Source organism: Lepisosteus oculatus, chromosome 14 (genome assembly GCF_040954835.1).
Source record: "Lepisosteus oculatus isolate fLepOcu1 chromosome 14, fLepOcu1.hap2, whole genome shotgun sequence".
Lineage (NCBI taxonomy): Eukaryota > Metazoa > Chordata > Actinopteri > Semionotiformes > Lepisosteidae > Lepisosteus > Lepisosteus oculatus.
In genome coordinates, this window is record NC_090709.1 from 22273247 (window position 1) to 22296787 (window position 23541).

The following is a 23541-nucleotide window of genomic DNA, read 5'->3' on the forward strand; positions in this document are numbered from 1 at the left end:
TTGTCCGTCTGTTTATTTGTCAGCTTTGGCGAGACACGGGTGCTTGTGTATTAGCGTGAGCGTTTTTTATTCTGATCAGGAACAGTTTTACAAGTCCGCAAAGGATCGAGGAAAGGTTTATCGCCAGCTGAAAAGAGACACAGCGCTTCGGCTGTGGAGACTTGTTCGGCTGGCGTTCGGAGAGTCGTGTTTTTCAGAATTGTATTGAGATCGTTTTCCACAGAGCTCAGATGTCAAAGCACAGCAGCAGCTCTCCACAGCGATCCTCTATAGCGCCCTTTCTCCTGCAGCTCCGTCCTCATTGGAAGGAAGCAAGAGTGAAAGGCTGAAGTGAAATAGAGCGGGGACGAAGGCAGTGAAGAGAGAGAACGTGGGAAGAAGAGAAAAACGCAAGGGAAAAAAAGCAGCGTCGTAAAAGAGGTGACGGAGCTGTCCTCTCAATAAGAAGGGTGCCAGCGAGCCTTGCTCTCGCTTACGGCCACACCCCCTTGAGCACGCCTGATCTCGTCTAATCTCGGAAGCTAAACAGGGATGGGCCTGGTTAGTACTTGGATGGGAGACCGCCTGGGAATACCAGGTTCTGTAAGCTTTTAAGCGCAGGAGGCGCCCTATCCCCGCTCGCTCGCTCATTCCCCTGTTCACACGTGCAGTGCGGCTTGTCCGTCTATTTGTCAGCTTTGGCGAGACACGGTTGCTTGTGTATTAGCGTGAGCGTTTTTTATTCTGATCATGAACAGTTTTTCAAGTCCGCAAAGGATCGAGGAAAGGTTTATCGCCAGCTGAAAAGAGACACAGCGCTTCGGCTGTGGAGACTTGTTCGGCTGGCGTTCGGAGAGTCGCGTTTTTCAGAATTGTATTGAGATCGTTTTCCACAGAGCTCAGATGTCAAAGCACAGCAGCAGCTCTCCACAGCGATCCTCTATAGCGCCCTTTCTCCCGCAGCTCCGTCCTCATTGGAAGGAAGCAAGAGTGAAAGGCTGAAGTGAAATAGAGCGGGGACGAAGGCAGTGAAGAGAGAGAACGTGGGAAGAAGAGAAAAACGCAAGGGAAAAAAAGCAGCGTCGTAAAAGAGGTGACGGAGCTGTCCTCTCAATAAGAAGGGTGCCAGCGAGCCTTGCTCTCGCTTGCGGCCACACCCCCTTGAGCACGCCTGACCTTGTCTGATCTCTGAAGCTAAACAGGGATGGGCCTGGTTAGTACTTGGATGGGAGACCGCCTGGGAATACCAGGTGCTGTAAGCCTTTAAGCGCAGGAGGCGCCCTATCCCCGCTCGCTCGCTCATTCCCCTGTTCACACGTGCAGTGCGGCTTGTCCGTCTGTTTATTTGTCAGCTTTGGCGAGACACGGGTGCTTGTGTATTAGCGTGAGCGTTTTTTATTCTGATCATGAACAGTTTTACAAGTCCGCAAAGGATCGAGGAAAGGTTTATCGCCAGCTGAAAAGAGACACAGCACTTCGGCTGTGGAGACTTGTTCGGCTGGCGTTCGGAGAGTCGCGTTTTTCAGAATTGTATTGAGATCATTTTCCACAGAGCTCAGATGTCAAAGCACAGCAGCAGCTCTCCACAGCGATCCTCTATAGCGCCCTTTCTCCCGCAGCTCCGTCCTCATTGGAAGGAAGCAAGAGTGAAAGGCTGAAGTGAAATAGAGCGGGGAGAAGGCAGTGAAGAGAGAGAACGTGGGAAGAAGAGAAAAACGCAAGGGAAAAAAAGCAGCGTCGTAAAAGAGGTGACGGGGCTGTCCTCTCAATAAGAAGGGTGCCAGCGAGCCTTGCTCTTGCTTACGGCCACACCCCCTTGAGCACGCCTGATCTCGTCTGATCTCGGAAGCTAAACAGGGATGGTTCTGGTTAGTACTTGGATGGGAGACCGCCTGGGAACACCAGGTGCTGTAAGCTTTTAAGCGCAGGAGGCGCCCTATCCCCGCTCGCTCGCTCATTCCCCTGTTCACACGTACAGTGCGGCTTGTCCGTCTGTTTATTTGTCAGCTTTGGCGAGACACGGGTGCTTGTGTATTAGCGTGAGCGTTTTTTATTCTGGTCATGAACAGTTTTACAAGTCCGCAAAGGATCGAGGAAAGGTTTATCGCCAGCTGAAAAGAGACACAGCGCTTCGGCTGTGGAGACTTGTTCGGCTGGCGTTCGGAGAGTCGCGTTTTTCAGAATTGTATTGAGATCGTTTTCCACAGAGCTCAGATGTCAAAGCACAGCAGCAGCTCTCCACAGCGATCCTCTATAGCGCCCTTTCTCCCGCAGCTCCGTCCTCATTGGAAGGAAGCAAGAGTGAAAGGCTGAAGTGAAATAGAGCAGGGACGAAGGCAGTGAAGAGAGAGAACGTGGGAAGAAGAGAAAAACGCAAGGGAAAAAAAGCAGCGTCGTAAAAGAGGTGACGGAGCTGTCCTCTCAATAAGAACTCTGTTATACCCATCTAGAAACATGCAATCAGCATGTTATTGCTGAAGCAATAGTCACAACATTATTCCACACCTGGGTGAGAGGCGGGTTATGATGACAGTCATGCTTTCTACACCTTATACTGAGCTCAGAAATGGCCCAAGCGGACATCTCACGAGCAGATCCCTCCGCGTATAAGAAAGGCAACTTGTCTCAGCAAAAATACCACGGATTCACATCCAAAATATGATAAAAAGGCAAAAACCCCACACTTGGAATGCAAACGTACCCTAAAAAGGAAACACGGTTTTAAAACCAACTTGATTTTCCCCTGGAGAAACCTTTTTATGGACACACATCGCATCTATTACACATGTAGAACTAAATATAAAGATAAAACTTAATATAAGAAGTCATGACATATCACACATGACGAAGTCTGGTCCAGAATAAACAGTTTACACTGACCCAGCTTTATTTACCCTGGTCACTCACTTCTATTAACTGTTTAACTGGGTAACAAATTAATATTTGTTTCAATTTGGGATCTACACTTGGGAGCCCTGAAATGTTGGCCAGAGGGGAGAAGCTGATATTCAGACGTGAGAATATATTTAAAAAAAGGATCTGATGTTGTTTTTCACCTGTCTAATCAAAGCTTGTTCAAAAATTATCTGATTATAGGACACACGAGTTTATAATCATACTCATTCCACTTTTTAACCCCGTATATATGCACAATATGAAACGTATATACACTAAATCCCACGTGTGACTCCCATAATATACATTTCTTTACGAAAATTAGGAACACTTACTACAATTATCAACCCCCCATGACGAGGCAATATTTCATACCTTTGTTTCTTTGTGGGTTCAAAGTTCTGTCCTGTCGTTTCACACGTAATGTTTTGGTAGTTATCTCAATTTTCCTTTGCAATTATCTCCAAGATCATCAACTTTTTGTAAAACGCTATGCACAACTGATATTTAAAGAAAGTCCTGTACCAAAACGTCTTCGTAGGGAAAGACAACTTTTTTTTCCTTACGTTAGTCGCTACACGGTTACTCAGAAAATCCATTCACCGCCTTTAAAAAAAAGTTTCGTTTTTTATTGTGGTTCACTGACATTTCTGTCACAATTCTTAGGGACCCCAAATAAAATTCACTTGCCGGTATAAAGACTCCGGCGAGGATAAGACAGGTATCGAGCCACCTGCGTATCTAGCGGACGTTTGAAATAAAAAAATGGCGTGTAATGTTGCGAAGGGCTACTGTTTTTTTTTATAGTTTGTCGATTGTAAGGGACGTGGGCCGCGACAGAAATACTGGACGGGGTGGGAAAAGGTTTATTGTACCGCAACGGTCACAATTGACTCACCAGCAAAGATGGCGCCAAGGCCACATCGACTCCCTCCCGCCCTGCGTCGCACCGAAGCTCGAGCTGCGGAGCGCGACGCCAAACCGCCGGTCCACGGTCGCGGGCGCCGGACATAGACGTCATAAACCCTTCCGAGGCGCAGGAATTATAGATCACTGTAGTTTCTTCTGGACCCGGGTTAGGGACAGTGTGCCCTCCGTGAGAGTCTTCTGAGGAAGCCAGTGTCTCATGGGTGTCCAGGCTTGGTACCATCTGTCCATCACAGGACACACAGACACACACACTCACACACCCTGGACAGGACACCAGTCCATCACAGGACACACACACACTCACTCACACACCCTGGACAGGACACCAGTCCATCACAGGACACACACACACTCACACACCCTGGACAGAACACCAGTCACTCACAGGACACACACACACAACCTGGATAGGACACCAGTCCCTCACAGGACACTCAGACACACACACTCACACACCCTGGACAGGAACCAGTCCATCACATGACAAACACACACTCACTCACACACCCTGGACAGGACAGCACTCCATCACAGGACACACACACACCAGGGCCAGTTTTCCCAGAAGCCAATTAGCCCAAAAGCCTGTCTTTGGACCCGGAGAACACAGGGAGAACATGCAGACTCCACACAGACAGTCCCCCCCCGGGTCCAGACCCGAGCCCGGAGCCCCCCCGCGCTGAACCCCTCCGTACAGACGGCCGCACACAGCTCCGTTGTTCCCGATTCCCGAGGTGATCTGTTAAAAGAAGCCGGTGTGTTGCCTCCAGGTGACATTTCCTACTGGAGTCAGGACAGGAAGCTCTTCTGTACACAGAAGGGGGTGGGGAACAAGCCGCCCAGCCCTGTGGTTGAAGCCGATACCCCGGCTTCTCTCCAGACACAGCTGGGTGAGCTCCTCCAGTCAGTACAGGGGGCTCTACTGTACACAGAGGGTGGTGGGGGTGTGGAACAACTCCTTTGTTCGGGGCCTTGGGGCATTCTTGTTGTGAAAGGCGCTATATAAAAAAACTGAATTGAAATTGAATCTTACAGGTTTGGGTTTTTCGGAGATCTTGTCAGAGATCTTGTCTGACGTGCCATTTCAAAAACGTAACGACACTCCTCACGTCCGAGCGCCGCCGGTCTGTGATGTAACGTATGCTTACACAACCATGACGGTTTCATCATGGACAGCACGAAAGCCCGAAAAGTGGTTGACATTTTAATTTGGCGATGGATCCCAGTTTTTTTTTTATTTTGGAGGCCAAAGAGGACAAAAAAGGAAACGTCTGGAGGTGGATCGATGGTCATCTCTGCGGTTGTTCTGATGTTCTGGAAAAAACAAAACAAAAAAAAACGGCTCGCTTGCCCGGTCGTGTAGTGTTTCCACACCCCACGCAAATCAACTTCTCTTCGCCCCCGGGGGCTCGTCGCCCGCCGCACCCCTCTCACGTGATAGGGGCTTCCCCCGGCTGTGACGTACTTACCCTACCCCCTTTTCCGCCAACGTCATACCGAAGGTCGCGCTTCGGGCCGCGGCGATGTTGACAGACTGTCTTGTAGCGTGAGAAGGGTTTAAATTTTGACTTAAGGAGTTGGCCATCGTTATATTTCGCGAGGTATCATACGGGGGGAAAAAGAACATTTATATTTATCAACCTACTAGTAATACTGGGTGGATGTCACGTTCCCCAAAGTTCAGTGCCTCTCTCTAATAAAGTAGAAACGCGACATTAAACTCCGTTCGAAACGGGAGAAATCACCAGGACACGATACAACTGACGTCCGGAAAAGAAAAAAAGAACTCCTATTCCCATTTGTAATGACCCTGTCGTGTTTTTCCCGGTGTGCGCTTATCTTTCGGAGACCGTTTCTCTCTGGTGTTGTTTTGCTGTTGGAATAAATGCTGAGGTGACCCTTCTGTGTGGAGTCTGCGTGTTCTCACCAGCGGGTCGTTTCCTCCACCGCAGGGGCTGGTCGAACCGGGGTCTCCCAATCGTCACAGAAGTGTGTGTCGTTTTGGGTGGTGGTGGGGGGGTGCATCGGGGATACTGCACCCCGAGGGGGTGACCACTCACCTTACTCCGGACGAAGGGAGAAGACCTGTACCTTCACGAGTCCGGGTTGTGAAAACTTCTTCTGGCAGTTCAAAACGTTTCGAAGGGACTACAGCGCTACCCTGTTTTCCATTTGTATCGTGTATTATTAGACAGTCATAAGTATCTGTACTGATCACAGAGTCCCCCTCTCACTGCCAGGACTGAAGCCCAGTGCAGCACGAATAATAATAATAATTAATAAGTCTGGACTCTCCACTCAGAGCTCCTCCCAGGTCAGGGGGATCCCCTCCAGCCCCCCCAGTATGCAGCCCCTACCTGGATGATGCTCCAGTCCACTCAGCACACAGCAGCTCTCAGTGGGGAGGAGAGCAGAGGGATGGAGCCAGTTCAGAGAGGGGGGTGATAAGGAGGCCATGATGGGTCAAGACCAGGGGGAGAATCAGGCCAGGACACTGGGGTAACACCCCTACTCTTCTCCAGAAACACCCCGGGATTGTTAACGAGAACAGAGAGTCAGGACCTCGGTTTTACGTCTCATCCGAAGGACGGCGCCTGTTTACAGTTCAGTGTCCCCCGTCACTATACTGGGGCATCAGGACCCACACAGACCGCAGGGTGAGAGCGCCCCCTGCTGGCCCCACTCACACCTCTCCCAGCAGCAACCTTGGGGGGGGGGGGAGGGAAAAAAACAAAAGCTAAACAGATTTTTTTTAAAAAAAATTTATTGATGCTTAACAAAAGGTCATCAGTCCAGTCTGGGGCCCCTCAGCTTCAGTCCAGACCAGTCTGGGGCCCCTCAGCTTCAGTCCAGTCTGGGGCCCCTCAGCTTCAGTCCAGTGCAGTCTGGGGTCCCTCAGCTTCGGTCCAGCACAGACTGGGGTCCCTCAGCTTCGGTCCAGACTGGGGTCCCTAAGCTTCGGTCCAGCACAGTCTGGGGTCCCTCAGCTTCGGTATAGCACAGCCTGAGGTCCCTCAGCTTTGGTCCAGTCCAGTCTGGGGCCTCTCAGCTCCAGTCTAGTCCAGTCTGGGGCCCCTCAGCTCCAGTCCAGTCCAGTCTGGTGTCCCTCAGCTTCAGACCAGCACAGTCTGGGGTCCCTCAGCTTCGGCCCAGCACAGACTGGGGTCCCTCAGCTTCGGTCCAGCATAGACTGGGGTCCCTCAGCTTCGGTCAAGCACAGTCTGATGTCCCTCAGCTTCAGTCCAGTCTGGGGTCCCTCAGCTTCGGTCCAGCACAGTCTGGGGTCCCTCAGCTTCGGTCCAGTCTGGTGTCTCTCAGCTCCGGTCCAGTCCAGTCTGGTGTCCCTAGGCTGCAGTCCAGTCGTCTGGTGTCCCTCAGCTCCGGTCCAGTCCAGTCCAGATCTTAGCAGGCATAGAACCAGGAAAGGAACCTGGAAAGAATATTGTTATTGCAGGTGTGAGGGACACAGACACAGACGTCACCATGACATCAAACAGCAAGAGGAGACTCCTCCTTGAATCACAGACACGACCGGGCGGCGCCCCCCTGTCTGCTCACCTGCACCTCCTCTTCCTCTTCTTGTCCTTCCCGGCAGCCTGCTCCTCCTCTCCCTCGCTCTTCCTCTCCTGAGCTACGGTCTCCGCCGCCTCCATCGGCTCGTCCTGATCTTCTGTCTCCACTGACACGCAGCTCAGGGACTTCAAAAAGATGCATCGGCGCTTCTGAAGCAGAGACAGGAGAGTCACGTTAAGAGTCGGACTGGACACTCCAGTACATGAACACTGCACTGAGAGAGAGAGGGGTTGATACAGACACACTGACTGGACACTCCAGGACATGAACACTGCACTGAGAGAGAGAGGGGTTCATACAGACACACTGACTGGACACTCCAGGACATGAACACTGCACTGAGAGAGAGAGGGGTTCATACAGACACACTGACTGGACACTCCAGTACATGAACACTGCACTGAGAGAGAGAGGGGTTCATACAGACACACTGACTGGACACTGGACAGGAGTAAAGAGAGGATCAGAGCATTACCCACCTTCTTTTTCTTCTGTCTCACAGGAGGTGGTGATTGGACCTCCTCAAGCTGGAGTCCGTGGAGGGAGAGAGGGGGCAGGAGAGGAACAGCACAGGGAGAGAAAGAGAGAGACAGGTGAGTCAAGTGTCCCAAGAGCACAGAGACTCTGCTGAGATCACACTCGCAGTGAGTGAGCCTGGGTGTAGCCCACTAATACTGACCCACTGGACACCACAGGACAGAGAGGAGGAGGAGGAGAGAGACACACTGCCTGGACACCACAGGACAGAGAGGAGGAGAGAGACACACTGAGGACAGAGAGGAGGAGGAGAGAGACACTGACAGACAGGGCTGAAAGAGAGAGAGACAGAGAGGCAGGGACAGGCAGACAGCAGGCCGAGAGAGACACTGACAGACAGGGCTGAAAGAGAGAGAGACAATGAGACCCAGGGACAGACAAGACGGCAAAACTCCACCACAGACAGGACAGGGGGCAGGGTGGGACCAGCACTGACCTCCTTCCTCTCTCCTGCCGGTAGAGCTGTCTCCACCTCCTCTTCCTCCCGCAAGTCAAGAGACAGGCTGAGAGAGTGACGGGCTGGCGGGACATCGGCGAACAGAGCTGAAGGCAGAGAGCAGAGGAGACAGGCCCAGCTGGGACAACGCAGGACAGACAGAGAGACAGACAGGGAGACACACGGAGAGACACAGGGAGACAGGCCCAGCTGGGACAACGCAGGACAGACAGAGAGCAGGGAGACACAAGGAGAGACACAGGGAGAGAGACCCATTTGGGATAACGCAGGACAGACAGAGAGCAGGGAGACACATGGAGAGAGAGAGGAGGGAGGGAGACACAGCTGGGACAACGCAGGACAGACAGAGAGACAGGCAGGGAGACACACGGAGAGACACAGGGAGAGAGACCCAGCTGGGACAACGTAGGACAGACAGAGAGCAGGGAGACACACGGAGAGACACAGGGAGACAGGCCCAGCTGGGACAATGCAGGACAGACAGAGAGCAGGGAGACACACGGAGAGACACAGGGAGACAGGCCCAGCTGGGACAGGGAGCAGGGAGACATGGAGAGACTCAGACAGAAGGACAGAAAGACAAAAAGAGAGAAGTACAGACGGACAAAAAGACAGAGAAAAGGACAGATGGACTGATGGACAGAAAGGCAGAGAAAAGGACAGAAAGACAGATGGACAGATGGACAGAGAAAAGAACAGAATGACAGAGGGACAGATGGACAGAGGGACAGATGGACTGAAGGATAGATGGACAGAAGGACAGATGGACAGACAGACGGACAGACGGACAGACTCTGCCCCACTTGCCTCGTCAGACATCTCAGCCTCTCTCCTTGCCCTCTGCACTGGGGAGCCCCAGGCGGGGCCTGGCGGGGCCGGGCGGGCGATGGGGGGCAGGACGGGCGGGGGCAGGGGCAGGGGCACCGCCCCGGGCAGCAGGGGGGGCTCAAGGGGCATGGCGGGGAGGAAGGGGGGGCGGCGGGGCGGGGCGGTCAGGGGCCTGAGGGGGCCACCGGGGCCGGGGAGCGGAGGGGGCTCTCGGGCGAGGAGGGGGGGGACACCGAGCCGAACGAGCTGGGCGAGCCCGAGCGGGACGAGCCGGGCGACCCCGGGAGCTCCAGCTGCAGCTCGGCCGCCCTCTCAAGCTTCTAGACGAGCTCGGGGAAACACGAAGACACCACGGGATTCTGTCCAGCAGGGAGAGGGGGAGACACAATGCAGGGGGGATGAGGAGCAGAGACTACGCCTGGACAGGTGAGTGTGTACAGTGTGTCCAGTAAGAGTCTGGACAGGTGAGTGTGTACAGTGTGTCCAGTAAGAGTCTGGACAGGTGAGTGTGTCCAGTGTGTCCAGTGAGAGTGTGGACAGGTGAGTGTGTACAGTGTGTCCAGTAAGAGTCTGGACAGGTGAGTGTGGACAGTGTGTCCAATAAGAGCCCAGACAGGTGAGTGTGGACAGTGTGTCCAGTGAGAGTCTGGACAGGTGGTTGTGTACAGTGTGTCCAGTAAGAGTCTGGACAGGTGGATGTGTACAGTGTGTCCAGTAAGAGTCCGGACAAGCGAGTGTGTCCAGTGTGTCCAGTAAGAGTCCGGACAGGCGAGTGTGTCCAGTGTGTCCAGAAAGAGTGTGGACAGGTGTGTCCAACAGTAAGAAGCTGTCTTACCCTGTAACCTAGCTCAGGGGTGTTAGGGGGTGCTCTGTCTCCTCCCCAGATCTCACCTTCAGCTCTGGTGAAATGACGGACCACTAGGAGACGCTGGAAACGAGGACACAAGACAGAGGTTAGGTCCACAGAGCTCACTCAATCACTACAGCAAGCAGAGACCTCTCGGCCATCAGGACTGTGGGGGTCAGTGTGGGGAGCTGTAGGGTATTGGGAGTTTAGGGGTCAGTGTGGGGAGCTGTAGGGTATTGGGAGTTTAGGGGTCAGTGGGGGGAGCTGTAGGGTATCGGGAGTTTAGGGGTCAGAGTGTGGAGCTGTAGGGTATCGGGAGTTTAGGGGTCAGTGTGGGGAGCTGTAGGGTATCGGGAGTTTAGGGGTCAGTGGGGGGAGCTGTAGGGTATCGGGAGTTTAGGGGTCAGTGGGGGAGCTGTAGGGTAGATGTGGGGCACCGGGCCCACCACAGGGCGGCCGGTCCAGTCTCGCGGAAGGCGACCGGGTCAGACATACGGAAAAGCACCGGGACTTGGGCCAGGACCTCTCCCGCTGCCAGTCCGGGTTCGGCCTGACCGGTGTGACCTGTGAAGACGCCAAACAGCCCATCTCCGAGACAGCTCTGACCAAATAGCCCAGCCCAGTCGTGTCGAGACTAGGGGCCTTGGGCAGTCTCTACAGTGTGTCCAGTGAGAGTTTGGACAGGTGAGTCTCTACAGTGTGTCCAGTGAGAGTTTGGACAGGTGAGTCTCTACAGTGTGTCCAGTGAGAGTGTGGACAGGTGAGTGTGTACAGTGTGTCCAGTGAGAGTCTGGACAGGTGAGTCTGACCAGTGTGTCCAGTAAGAGTCTGGACAGGTGAGTCTCTACAGTGTGTCCAATAAGAGTCTGGACAGGTGAGTGTGTACAGTGTGTCCAGTGAGAGTCCGGACAGGTGAGTCTCTACAGTGTGTCCAGGAAGAGTGTAGGACGTCCAGAGGCAATCTGTGCTCTCAGAAGGCCATAATGGACTTGCAGCTTGGTTTTCCTCGGACCCGCGACCCTGTCTCTTGAGCCGAGGCGTGTCCTCAGTCAAGATCACCACTGGAAGTGTCTCTCCTCGTCTGGAGGTGTTACCTTGAGACCTGGTCTGTCAAGCGCTTTGCGCTGCTATGTGTGTGAAAGGTGCTCTATCAGTGAAGTTTATTATTATTATTATTATAATACAGCGAGCGCTGCTGGGGGCAGAGAGGCCAGTCGGAGGAGGGCTGGACGCTGGACGCTGGACGGCGGGCGGGAGGGGTGGACTTACGACGCCTCGCCGGGCCCGGGTCCTGCTGCGACCGCGCACGGCCGTGCGGCATCTCTGTCGGTCCATCGCCCTGCCGAGACAAGCAGAGTCACAGAGGGGAGGGGAGGGGGCGGAGCCACACAGCTGGGCGGCTTGTTCCCCACCCCCGCCCCCCTCTGTGTATAGTAGAGCCTCCTGTCCTGACTGGAGGAGCTCACCCAGCTGTGTCTGGAGAGAAGCCAGGGTATCGGCTTCAACCACAGGGCTGGGCAGCTTGTTCCCCACCCCCACCACTCTCTGTGTAGAGGTGCACCTCCTCTCAATATCTTTTTACAGCACGATCACACCCATAAGAGTGGAGTAACGGGAAAAAAAAACCAACTTATTTCTCAACTTATTTTGTTATTTCTCGACAGCGGCATTTTTAACTGACTTGCCGATTTCACGGGGATACTTCAGAGTGAATCTGAAGCTGGAACTATTATTTGATTGAAGTCGAAGTAACCCACGAATCTTTTTTGGAAGAAACACGTGTTTAGAAAGCGCTATATAGTCCTTTCCTCCTCCTCTCTCTTCACTCCTTTGAGCTCACGGGGCTCCAGCGCCGCCCCCCGCTAGATTCCGCCGCTCTGTGACGTCAGGCGGCTCATTGTGACGCCCCCGTGACGTCGCCCCCGACGCGCTCACGGCTCGGCCGCGAAACAAAAATGGCCGACATTTTTCGCGGTTGTTTTTTTTTTAGGTGGACATTTTATTTTTCCAACTCTCAGCGGCCAGCCGGGTGTCCCTGTACGACCCCGGTAGTCGCCACCTCGGACAGGCAGGGGAAACGGGTCCAGGTGTTTCCGGCCCAATGGTTACAAAAGCTGCACTTGAATTTAAAAACAAAATCACGTCGAGGGCGCATTCAGCACCCCCACGTCCAACACGGGTTTCCGTTAGGTATGGTTCAGTGAAATTAGCACCCCCCCTACCCCCAAGTCAAAGAAAGACCAACCTCCACCCCCCTCTAGCGGCCAAGGGCGGAAATTTCGGGCCACGCCACGTCCAAAAAACACGGGTTCCCCCCCCCCCGTCCTGCGGGGAAAAGAGACGGCATTTTCTTTTCCGAGCGCTGCGTGGGACCTCACGACCCCCCCCAAAAAAACGGGCTTCGGAGATGAGGAAAACCAGGCACGTCAACCTCTCTACAACACCACCCGGCCGTTTCTGTTTCAGACCGTGGGAAAAAAGAAAATTTCACCCCTCACCGACCGCCGCGCAAAAAAACACAACTTCACGCTACAGAAACGGCCTGTGTGAGGGGGGGCACGGGAAAAAAATAAAACCTGCGTGTTTTCGGCAGAGTAAGCTCAGCGGGGAAACCCCCTGAATCTCGGGGTTGCTTCTTGAACCCCGAAAACGACCTTTTTTCTCTCTCTCGTTTTCTTGGTGTCTGGGACGTTCACGAACTCCGCCGCGTCGGTGTGATTCCCAGCGGGACTTGAACATAACCCCCCCCCCCACCCCGTGGAGCCACAGCGCCCCCGTGTGGCCGAGAGGACCACCACCCGCAGGGCTGAGCTTTTACTGCCGTGTCCCGCTTTCACTCTGGCGATGAAGGAGGGAATCAAGGAGGAGAATTAATATTGTGATCCACCAGTCCATCACAGGACACACACACACCCTAGACAGGACACCAGTCCTTCACAGGATACAAGTCCATCACAGGACACACACACACCCTGGACAGGACACCAGTCCATCACAGGACACACACACACTCACAAACCCTGGACAGGACAGCAGTCCATCACAGGACACACACACACTCACACACCCTGGACAGGACACCAGTCCATCACAGGATGTTCAGTGCCTCTCTCTAATAAAGTAGAAACGCGACATTAAACTCCGTTCAAAACGGGAGAAATCACCAGGACACCATACACTTTGCACAGGACGATGGGAGAAGACCTGTACCTTCACAAGTCCGGGTTGTGAAAACTTCTTCTGGCAGTTCAAAACGTTTCGAAGAGACTACAGCGCTACCCTGTTTTCCATTTCTATCGTGTATTATTATACAGTCATAAGTATCTGTACTGATCACAGAGTCCCTCTCTCACTGCCAGAACTGAAGCCCAGTGCAGCACGAATAATAATAATTAATTCGTCTGGACTCTCCACTCAGAGCTCTTCCCAGGTCAGGGGGATCCAGTGGGGAGGAGAGCAGAGGGATGGAGCCAGTTCAGAGAGGGGGGTGATAACGAGGCCATGATGGGTCAAGACCAGGGGGGGAATCAGGCCAGGACACTGGGGTAACACCCCTACTCTTCTCCAGAAACACCCCGGGATTGTTAATGAGCACAGAGAGTCAGGACCTCGGTTTGACGTCTCATCCGAAGGACGGCGCCTGTTTACAGTCCAGTGTCCCCGTCACTATACTGGGGCATCAGGACCCACAGAGACCGCAGGGTGAGAGTGCCCCCTGCTGGCCCCACTCACACTTCTCCCAGCAGCAACTTTGGGGGGGGGAAACCAAAAAGCTAAACAGATTTTTTAAAAAATTTTTTTATTGATGCTTAACAAAAGAACAAAAATTACAAGCTTCAGTCCAGACTGGGGTCTGGGGTCCCTCAGCTTCAGTCCAGTCCAGTTTGGGGCCCCTCAGCTTCAGTCCAGTCCAGTCTGGGGCCCCTCAGCTTCAGTCCAGTCCAGTTTGGGGCCCCTCAGCTTCAGTCCAGTCCAGAATGGGGCCCCTCAGCTTCAGTCCAGTCCAGTCTGGGACCCCTCAGCTCCAGTCCAACCTGGTGTCCCTCAGCTCCAGTGCAGTCCAGACTGGGGTCCCTCAGCTTCGGTCCAGCACAGTCTGGGGTCCCTCAGCTCCAGTCCAGTCCAGTCTGGTGTCTCTCAGCTCCTGTCCAGTCCAGTCTGGGGCCCCTCAGCTCCAGTCCAGTCCAGTCTGGTGTCTCTCAGCTCCGGTCCAGTCCAGTCTGGTGTCCCTAGGCTCCAGTCCAGTCCAGTCTGGTGTCCCTCAGCTCCTGTCCAGTCCAGTCTGGGGCCCCTCAGCTTCAGTGCAGTCCAGTCTGGCGTCCCTCAGCTCCAGTCCAGTCCAGTCCAGATCTTAGCTGGCACAGAACCAGGAAAGGAACCTGGAAAGAATATTGTTATTGCAGGTGTGAGGGACACAGACACAGACGTCACCAAGACATCAAACAGCAAGAGGAGACTCCTCCTTGAATCACAGACACGACCGGGCGGCGCCCCCCTGTCTGCTCACCTGCACCTCCTCTTCCTCTTCTTGTCCTTCCCGGCAGCCTGCTCCTCCTCTCCCTCGCTCTTCCTCTCCTGACCCACGGTCTCCGCCGCCTCCATCGGCTCGTCCTGATCATCTGTCTCCACCGACACGCAGCTCAGGGAGTTTAAAAAGACGCACCAGCGTTTCTGAAGCAGAGACAGGAGAGTCACGTTAAGAGTCGGACTGGACACTCCAGTACATGAACACTGCACTGAGAGAGAGAGGGGTTCATACAGACACACTGACTGGACACTCCAGTACATGAACACTGCACTGAGAGAGAGAGGGGTTCATACAGACACACTGACTGGACACTGACTGGACACTGGACAGGAGTAAAGAGAGGATCAGAGCATTACCCACCTTATTTTTCTTCTGTCTCACAGGAGGTGGTGATTGGACCTCCTCCAGCTGGAGTCCAAGGAGGAAGAGAGGGGGCAGGAGATGGACAGCACAGGGAGAGAAAGAGAGAGACAGGTGAGTCAAGTGTCCCAAGAGTACAGAGACTCTGCTGAGATCACACTCGCAGTGAGTGACACCGACACTAACCAGCCTCAGGACAGCACTGCGAGAGCACCACAACCCAGACTCAACCACATCACAGCACAGATCAAACAGCAATATCTCACACACTGGGACACACACACACAAACACAACATAAACTGGAATGCTACAGAACCTTAAACAGACAATACACACTAGCTGAATATTTGACCAAAATAAAAAATAACAAACAGAAACAGACCCTGACGAAGTACAGGCTCAGTGACCACAACCTGGCCATAGAAACTGGGCGACACAGGCAGACCTGGCTGCCCAGAGAGGACAGGCTGTGCTCCCACTGCCAGCGGGGAGAAATAGAGACAGAGGTGCACTTCCTACTGCACTGTGACAGATACTCTGGGATTAGAGAAACATTCTTCCCGAAATTCAGAAATCTAATCCCAGAGTTCCCACACCTGCCAGAATCACAACGGGTCCCAATCCTACTGGGAGAGGGAGGAGGGAACTCAGTTGATCTGGCAGCCCAGTATGTGATCTCCTGTCACAGCCTGAGGAACAGTGAGTCTGTCTCCCAATAATGCTCCAGCCGCCTACAGTATATGTCAATATTTTATAATATGTCTTTGTTGTAAATGTCTGTAACATGTCTGCTTTACGCAGAGAGTGGCGGGGCTTGGATGTCAGGGCCTGACGACACTACTTTATGCAGAGAATGGAGGGGTGGGTGTCAGGGCCATACGACACTTCTTTATTCAGAGAGTGGAGGGGGTGGGATGTCAGGGCTAGATGACACTGCTTTACACAGAGAGTGGAGAGGTGGGTGTCAAGGCTATACGACAGTGCTTTCCGCAGAGAGTGGTGGGGGTGTGATGTCAGGGCCATACAACAGTGCTTTACACAGAGAGTGGTGGGGGTGGGATGTCAGGGCCATATGACACTGCTTTACACAGAGAGTGGCGGGGCTAGGATGTCAGGGCCATATGACACTGCTTTACACAGAGAGTGGTGGGGGTGGGATGTCAGGGCTTGACGACACTGCTTTATGCAGAGAGTGGAGGGGTGGGATGTCAGGGCTATACGACAGTGCTTTCGGCAGAGAGTGGTGGGGGTGTGATGTCAGGGCCATACGACACTTCTTTACGCAGAGAGTGGCAGGGCTTGACGACACTGCTTTATGCAAAAAATGGAGGGGTGGGTGTCAGGGCTATATGACAGTGCTTTCCGCAGAGAGTGGTGGGGGTGTGATGTCAGGGCCATACAGCAGTGCTTTACACAGAGAGTGGTGGGGGTGGGATGTCAGGGCCATATGACACTGCTTTACACAGAGAGTGGCGGGGGTGGGATATCAGGGCCTGACAACACAGCTTAACGCAGAGTGTGGAGGGGTGGGTGTCAGGGTTATACGGCAGTGCTTTACGCAGAGAGTGGTGGGGGTGTCATGTCAGGGCCATACGACAGTGCTTTACACAGAGAGTGGCGGGGGAGGGATGTCAGGGCTTGACAACACTGCTTTATGTAGAGAGTGGAGGGGAGGGTTTCAGGGCCATAAGACACTGCTTTATGCAGAGAGTGGAGGGATTGGTGTCAGGGCCATATGACACTACTTTACACAGAGAGTGGCAGGAGTGGGATGTCAGGCCCTGACGATACTACTTTACGTAGACAGTGGCGGGGGTGGGATGTCAGGGCCTGACGACACTGCTTTATTCAAAGAGTGGAGGGGTGGGTGTCAGGGCTATACGACAGTGCTTAATGCAGAGAGTGGAGGGTTGGGTGTCAGGGCTATACGACAGTGCTTTCCGCAGAGAGTGGTGGGGGTGTGATGTCAGGGCCATACGACACTTATTTACGCAGGGAGTGGCAGGGGTGGGATGTCAAGGCCTGACGATACTTATTTACGCAGAGAGTGGCAGGGGTGGGATGTCAGGGCCTGAAGATACTGCTTTTCGCAGAGAGCGGAGGAGGTGGGATACGACCTCTCAGTGGGGCCAGCAGGGGGCACTCACCCTGCGGTCTGTGTGGGTCTTAATGCCCCAGTGTAGTGACGGGGGACACGATCTGGCCCACCAGCGACGAGCAGGTTACCAGATCTAGACAAAGGGGGCAACTCTTAGTCGTATGAGCTTAGTCACACATCGCAGCGATTAAAAAAACAAAACAAACATATTATGTCTGTTACTAACGACTTTTTTTTCCTACATTGAAAGTCTCTTTCCCGGGTGATTTTCTAGCGCGACTGGGGCTCTTCATTTCTCCTCGGTGTCTCATCGCGGGCGGATTTGAAACAGACCACAGAAGGTGGTCACACACTATATTATTATTGAGAGACAGGCTCACTGTACCTCAGTCTAGGACAGTAGATCACACTGTATTATTATTATTATTAATATTATTGAGAGTCTGTCTCACTGTTCCCCAGGCTGGGACAGGAGATCCCACACTGTATTATTATTATTGAGAGACAGGCTTACTCTCTGTTCCTCAAGCTGAGACAGGACATCACATACTGTATTATTATTGATTGACAGGCTCACTGTTCCTCAGGCTGGGACAGGAGATCACACACTGTATTATTATTATTGAGAGACAAGCTCACTGTCTGTTCCTCAGGCTGGGACAGAGGATCACACACTGTATTATTATTATTTAGAGACAGGCTCACTGTCTGTTCCTCAGAGTTGGACAGGAGATCCCACACTGAATTATTATTATAGAGAGACAGGCTCACTGTATGTTCCCCAGGCTGGGTCAGGAGATCCCACACTGTATTATTATTATTTAGAGACAGGCCTCACTGTCTTTTCCTCTGTCTGGGACAGATGGTCACACACTATATTATTATTGAGACAGGCTCACTGTCTGTTCCTCAATCTGGGAGAGTAGATCACATTGTATTATTATTATTAATATTATTGAGAGTCTGGCACACTGTTCCCCAGGCTGGGACAGGAGATCCCACACCGTATTATTATTATTTTGAGACAGGCTCACTGTTTGTTCCTCAGGCTGGGACAGGAGATCACACACTGTATTATTATTATAGTGAGACAGGCTCACTGTATATTCCCCAGGCTGGGACAGGAGGTCATACATTATATTATTATTATAGAGAGACAGGCTCACTGTATGTTCCACAAGCTGAGACAGGAATTCACACTGTATTATTATTGAGAGACAGGCTCACTCTCTGTTCCTCAGGCTGGGACAGGAGATCACACATTGGCTTGTTATTGAGAGGCAGGCTCACTGTCTGTTCCTCAGGCTGGGACAGGAGATCACACGCTGTATTATTATTATTGAGAGACAGGCTCACTGTCTGTTTCTCAGGCTGGGACAGGAGATCACACTGTATTATTATTATTATTGAGAGTCTGGCTCACTGTTCCCCAGGCTGGGACAGGAGATCCCACACTGTATTATTATTATTTAGAGACAGCCTCACTGTCTTTTCCTCTGACTGGGACAGATGGTCACACACTATATTATTATTGAGACAGGCTCACTGTCTGTTCCTCAATCTGGGACAGTAGATCACATTGTATTATTATTATTAATATTATTGAGAGTCTGGCACACTGTTCCCCAGGCTGGGACAGGAGATCCCACACCGTATTATTATTATTTTGAGACAGGCTCACTGTTTGTTCCTCAGGCTGGGACAGGAGATCACACACTGTATTATTATTATTGAGAGAGAGAGGCTCACTGTCTGTTCATCAGACTGGGACAGGAGATCCCACACTGAATTATTATTATTGAGAGACAGGCTTACTCTCTGTTCCTCAGGCGAAGACAGGACATCACATACTGTATTATTATTGATTGACAGGCTCATTGTTCCTCAGGCTGGGACAGGAGATCAGACACTGTATTATTATTATAGTGAGACAGACTCACTGTATATTCCCCAGGCTGGGACAGGAGGTCATACATTATATTATTATTATAGAGAGACAGGCTCACTGTATGTTCCACAAGCTGAGACAGGAATTCACACTGTATTATTATTGAGAGACAGGCTCACTCTCTGTTCCTCAGGCTGGGACAGGAGATCACACATTGGCTTGTTATTGAGAGGCAGGCTCACGTTCTGTTCCTCAGGCTGGGACAGGAGATCACACGCTGTATTATTATTATTGAGAGACAGGCTCACTGTCTGTTCCTCAGAATGGGACAGGAGATCACACACTGTATTACTATTATTGACAGATAGGCTCACTGTGTCTTCGCTTGGGCTTGAACAGGAGATCACACACTGGATTATTATTATTGAGAGACAGGCTCACAGTCTGTTCCTCAGGCTGGGACAGGAAATCACACACTCTATTATTATTATTGAGAGACAGGCTCACTGTCTGTTCCTCAGGCTAGGGTAGGATATCACACACTGTATTATTAGTATTGAGAGAAAGCCTCAGTGTTCCCCAGGCCGGGAAAGGAGATAACACATTGTATTTTTATTATTGAGAGACAGGCTCACCCTTCCTCAGGCTGGGACAGGAGTTCAAACTGTATTATTATTACTATTGAGAGACAAGCTCACTGTTCCTCAGGCTGGGACAGGAAATGACACACTGTATTATTATTATTGAGAGACCTGCTCTTTCCTGACTGTTCCTTAGGCTGGGACAGCAGATCATAATCTGCTTTATTATTATTGAGAGACTGGCTCACTCCTGTCTGTTCCTCAGGTTGGGAAAGGAGATCACACACTGTATTATTAGTATTGAGATACAGACTCACTGTCTGTTCCTCCTGCTGGGACTGGAGATCACACACTGTTCTATTATTACTGAGGGACATGCTCACTGTTTGTCCTTCAGACTGGGACAGGACATTCCACACTAGGTTATCATTATTGAGAGACAGGCTCGCTGTCTGTTCCTCAGGCTAGTACAGGAGATCACGCACTGTATTATTATTATTTAGATACAGGCTCACTGTGTGTTCCTCTGGCTGGGACAGTAGATCACACTGTATTATAAATATTGAGAGGCTGACTCACTGTTTCCCAGGCTGGGACAGGAGATCACACACTATATTATTATTGAGAGACAGGCTCACTGTCTGTTCCTCTGGCTGGGGCAGGGAATCACACACTGTATTATTAGTATTATTAAGAGACAGGCTCGCTGTCTGCTCCTCAGGCTGGGACAGGATATCACACACTGTTGTAGTGTTCTCTCACGAAGCACCAGTTCTGTAGGGGTTTGGGCATTTACTGGGACAATTATTTTTGTGGCAGTAAATCACAAAATTGATTATTTTAATGGTCTTAGAATCCAACCTTGCGACATAACTCAAACAACGCACACACAGGTACTAATACACGAGGATACATTTGTTAATATATAGAATATGCATGCAAACCTAACAGATCTTATCGTAAGGGTTATCAGAATTCATTCAGTTACAAAGAGTTACACATATCAAGAGGACATAAGTTCGGTATATCATTCATTTAGATCGTTTCGTAATTGAACTTGTTTACAACTTCTACATGAGATACTCAAAACAAGTACATAACCCTTAGGAATTAAATTGATATCAACTGGTTGGGAGCAGTAATGCAATAAGGTTGAATACTCACTGCTGGGGGGTCCCTTTTCTCACCGTTTCCGTAGTGCAACGGTTATCACGTTTGCCTCACACGCGAAAAATCCCCGGTTCGAAACCGGACGGTAACAGCCTCCTTTTGTACGCTCCTGTACTTCACAGAGGTCTTGAGCGACCGGTCACATGTTCCTTTCCTTCTGAGTGACTTTCCTGCAACACTCTCCCGCTCCTCTTGGTGCGCTCATGCCGCAACACAGGAAGGCTGGAGCAGGTGGCTGTGGGCTTGGCGCACTGCCGAAATAGCTCAGTTGGGAGAGCGTTAGACTGAAGATCTAAAAGTCCCTGGTTCGATCCCAGGTTTCGGCATTTTGTTTCATCGCGCCCTTTGTTCCTCCCTCCAGAGCCCCCTGCCTAAAGTGACGCGTCCCTTTCTCAGCCCGAAACGCAAGCGAGACACCAGCAGCGGTCCCTGCAGGTTTCCGTAGTGTAGCGGCTATCACGTTCGCCTAACACGCGAAAGGTCCCTGGTTCGAAACCGGGCGGAAACAGCCTCGTTTTGCACGCTCCTGTACTTCACAGAGGTCTTGAGCGACCGGTCATTTGTTCCCAATGTATTTCCAGTGCCTTCGTGCACTCTTGTACCAAACGCACGTTCCTTCTGTACGCGGAGCCGATCATTTGCAATTGGGCTGTGCCGACAGACCAGGACGAGCTCTGTCGGCTCAAAAGCAGCGCAGGACCTGCAAGAACAACAGAAAGATTAGCATCCAGTGGGGGCCTCTTAGTGAGCCCAAGAGCTCATCAAGAATCGGCTCCAGCAACAGGGCTGGGCGCATTGTTCCATTCTCCGCCCACTCTCGGTGTAAACAAGTCCCTCCTGGTCTCTGCTTGAAATGCACTTTCCTGCGTTTGCTTTGGTGTAACTGGCTTCCCCTGCATGGGCGAATGTGAAGAAGATCCTTAGTAAGTCATTGAAGAAAACCGAGAAGAGGTCGGAGTGGCCTCTGTCGTTCATCAACGATCCAGTCAGGCAGTACTCCTCTGTAAAGCGCCGTTCGTTCACATCGATTGGCTTTTTTTTGCCTTCATTCGTGCGAGTAGTAAAAGCAGACGCCCCTATTCTGCCGTGACCCGGATTCGAACCGGGGTTGTTGCGGCCACAACGCAAAGTACTGACCACTATACGATCACAGCGAGTTACCGAGACACACGCGGCAGGGCGGAAAGGGCTGTGCTCTCTTCGTGTGACATAATTCGGAAAAGTCCTGACGTTGCATTTCAACTGAGCCCCAGTATACATTGACCCTTCGACACTCTGAGTGACAACTCTCTTGCGTGTTTTCTCATATTTATGTAGTTTGCTTGCATGATGCCGGGAACCGCATGGTTGTTCGCTGCCATATAGTCTAGCGGTTAGGGTTCCTGGTTTTCACCCAGGCGGTTCGACTCGGTTTTGCCTCCTGCTTTCCAAAAGATCAGCACCGTGTACGAAAGAGCCGCATTAAAACTACTCGAACGTGCAAAACGTGCCAGAAGAGGGGGCGCTTGTTTCCAACCGAAACTTCTCGCGTGTGAGACGAGCTGATCATCGCTGTGGGAGGGTTACTCTGGTAGACAGGGCTGACCTTCGGCAATAGGATTTATAGTCTCCAAGATGATATTTGCACTTTCTGGAGAGGCGATTTTCTCCACTTCAGTAGCCCGATTTCGTCGATTGCGTGGAGAGGACTGTAGAATGTGGCGCCGCCTTTCCTGCTCCGTCCATGACAGGCGTGCTGGTCTCTGGAGAGAGAGCACGATCCATCAGCGCACTCCAATAAAGGCACTGGAAGCAGCTGAATCGCATTGGCGAAGCTCAGCGCTGGGCCGCTGGGCGGGTCTTACCACAGTTTCCGTAGTGTAGTGGTTATCACGTTCGCCTCACACGCGAAAGGTCCCCGGCTCGAAACCGGGCGGAAACAGACATCTTTTGTCGCCAGGCACAAAAGGGGATTGGGGATTCGCCTAGCGCTGTGATCGAACAGACCCACTCACCTCTTAGTGTGGCGGGATCTGCACAGTGCATGTCACAGCGCATCCTGCTTTCACTTCAATGCGCGTCCTGATGTACCCCAGTCTCCCGCGTGACAGGTGGGGACAGGTGACAGGTCCTATACTAACGAGGAAGACATCGCTCTCTCCGACCCCCGGCATCGTGTCCCGACCCACCGTGCTGGAAGCCGACGCGTGCTATGATTCCTTTACGGAGCAGAAATGACAACCGAGGAGCCGAGAGATCATTTCAGCATTTCGCGTCTGAACGGAAAACACAAACGACCAACTCGGAATGACTTGCCTTTGACGCTTCTCAAAACGTTCTTTGTGCATCGAACAGACCCACTCACCTCTTATTGTGGCAGGATCTGCACAGTGCATGTCGCAGCGCTTCCTGCTTTCACTTCAATGTGCTTCCTGATGTCGAGTCGTGTGCCGTGCGGAGGCTCTGAAAGCGAGAGCAATGAAAAGGTGCACGACGCTGTGAAAGAAAACAGAGAAGTGAAAGGCAGTCATTTCTCTAAGGAGGTGAAAGAAAAGCTACTCCCCGTCAGGGAATCGAACCCCGGTCTCCCGCATGACAGGGGGGAAACTTGCCACTATACTAACGAGGAAGACGTCGCTCTCTCCAACCCCCGGCATCGTGTCCCGGCCCACCGTGCTGGAAGCCGACGCGTGCTGTGATCCCTTCACGGAGCAGAAATGAAAACCGAGGAGCCGAGAGATCATTTCAGCATTTCGCGTCTGAACGGAAAACACTAACGACCAACTCGGAATGACTTGCCTTTGACGCTTTTCAAAGCGTTCTTTGTGCACGACGACTGCGCCGCCTAGCAGATACAAATGGGTTGTGCAACTTAGAACTAGCAAATGGA

The 23541-nt window shown here is 52.0% G+C and overlaps 4 non-coding genes and 3 pseudogenes across 4 annotated transcripts; 6 read left to right on the top strand and 1 right to left on the bottom strand.

Moving 5' to 3' along the window:
- Positions 1 to 470: 470 nt before the first annotated feature.
- Positions 471 to 589, top strand: LOC138218376 (5S ribosomal RNA; annotated as a pseudogene).
- Positions 590 to 1122: 533 nt separating this feature from the next.
- LOC138218448 (5S ribosomal RNA) lies at positions 1123 to 1241 on the top strand (annotated as a pseudogene).
- A 536-nt stretch (positions 1242 to 1777) lies between these two features.
- On the top strand, positions 1778 to 1896 carry LOC138217986 (5S ribosomal RNA; annotated as a pseudogene).
- A 19029-nt stretch (positions 1897 to 20925) lies between these two features.
- Positions 20926 to 20998, top strand: trnaf-gaa (transfer RNA phenylalanine (anticodon GAA)). Its single transcript has one exon. It is a non-coding gene; the product is annotated as a tRNA-Phe (tRNA).
- A 109-nt stretch (positions 20999 to 21107) lies between these two features.
- Positions 21108 to 21180, top strand: trnav-aac (transfer RNA valine (anticodon AAC)). Its single transcript has one exon. It is a non-coding gene; the product is annotated as a tRNA-Val (tRNA).
- Positions 21181 to 21754: 574 nt separating this feature from the next.
- trnah-gug (transfer RNA histidin (anticodon GUG)) lies at positions 21755 to 21826 on the bottom strand. Its single transcript has one exon. It is a non-coding gene; the product is annotated as a tRNA-His (tRNA).
- Positions 21827 to 22520: 694 nt separating this feature from the next.
- trnav-cac (transfer RNA valine (anticodon CAC)) lies at positions 22521 to 22593 on the top strand. Its single transcript has one exon. It is a non-coding gene; the product is annotated as a tRNA-Val (tRNA).
- The last annotated feature ends 948 nt before the right edge of the window (positions 22594 to 23541 follow it).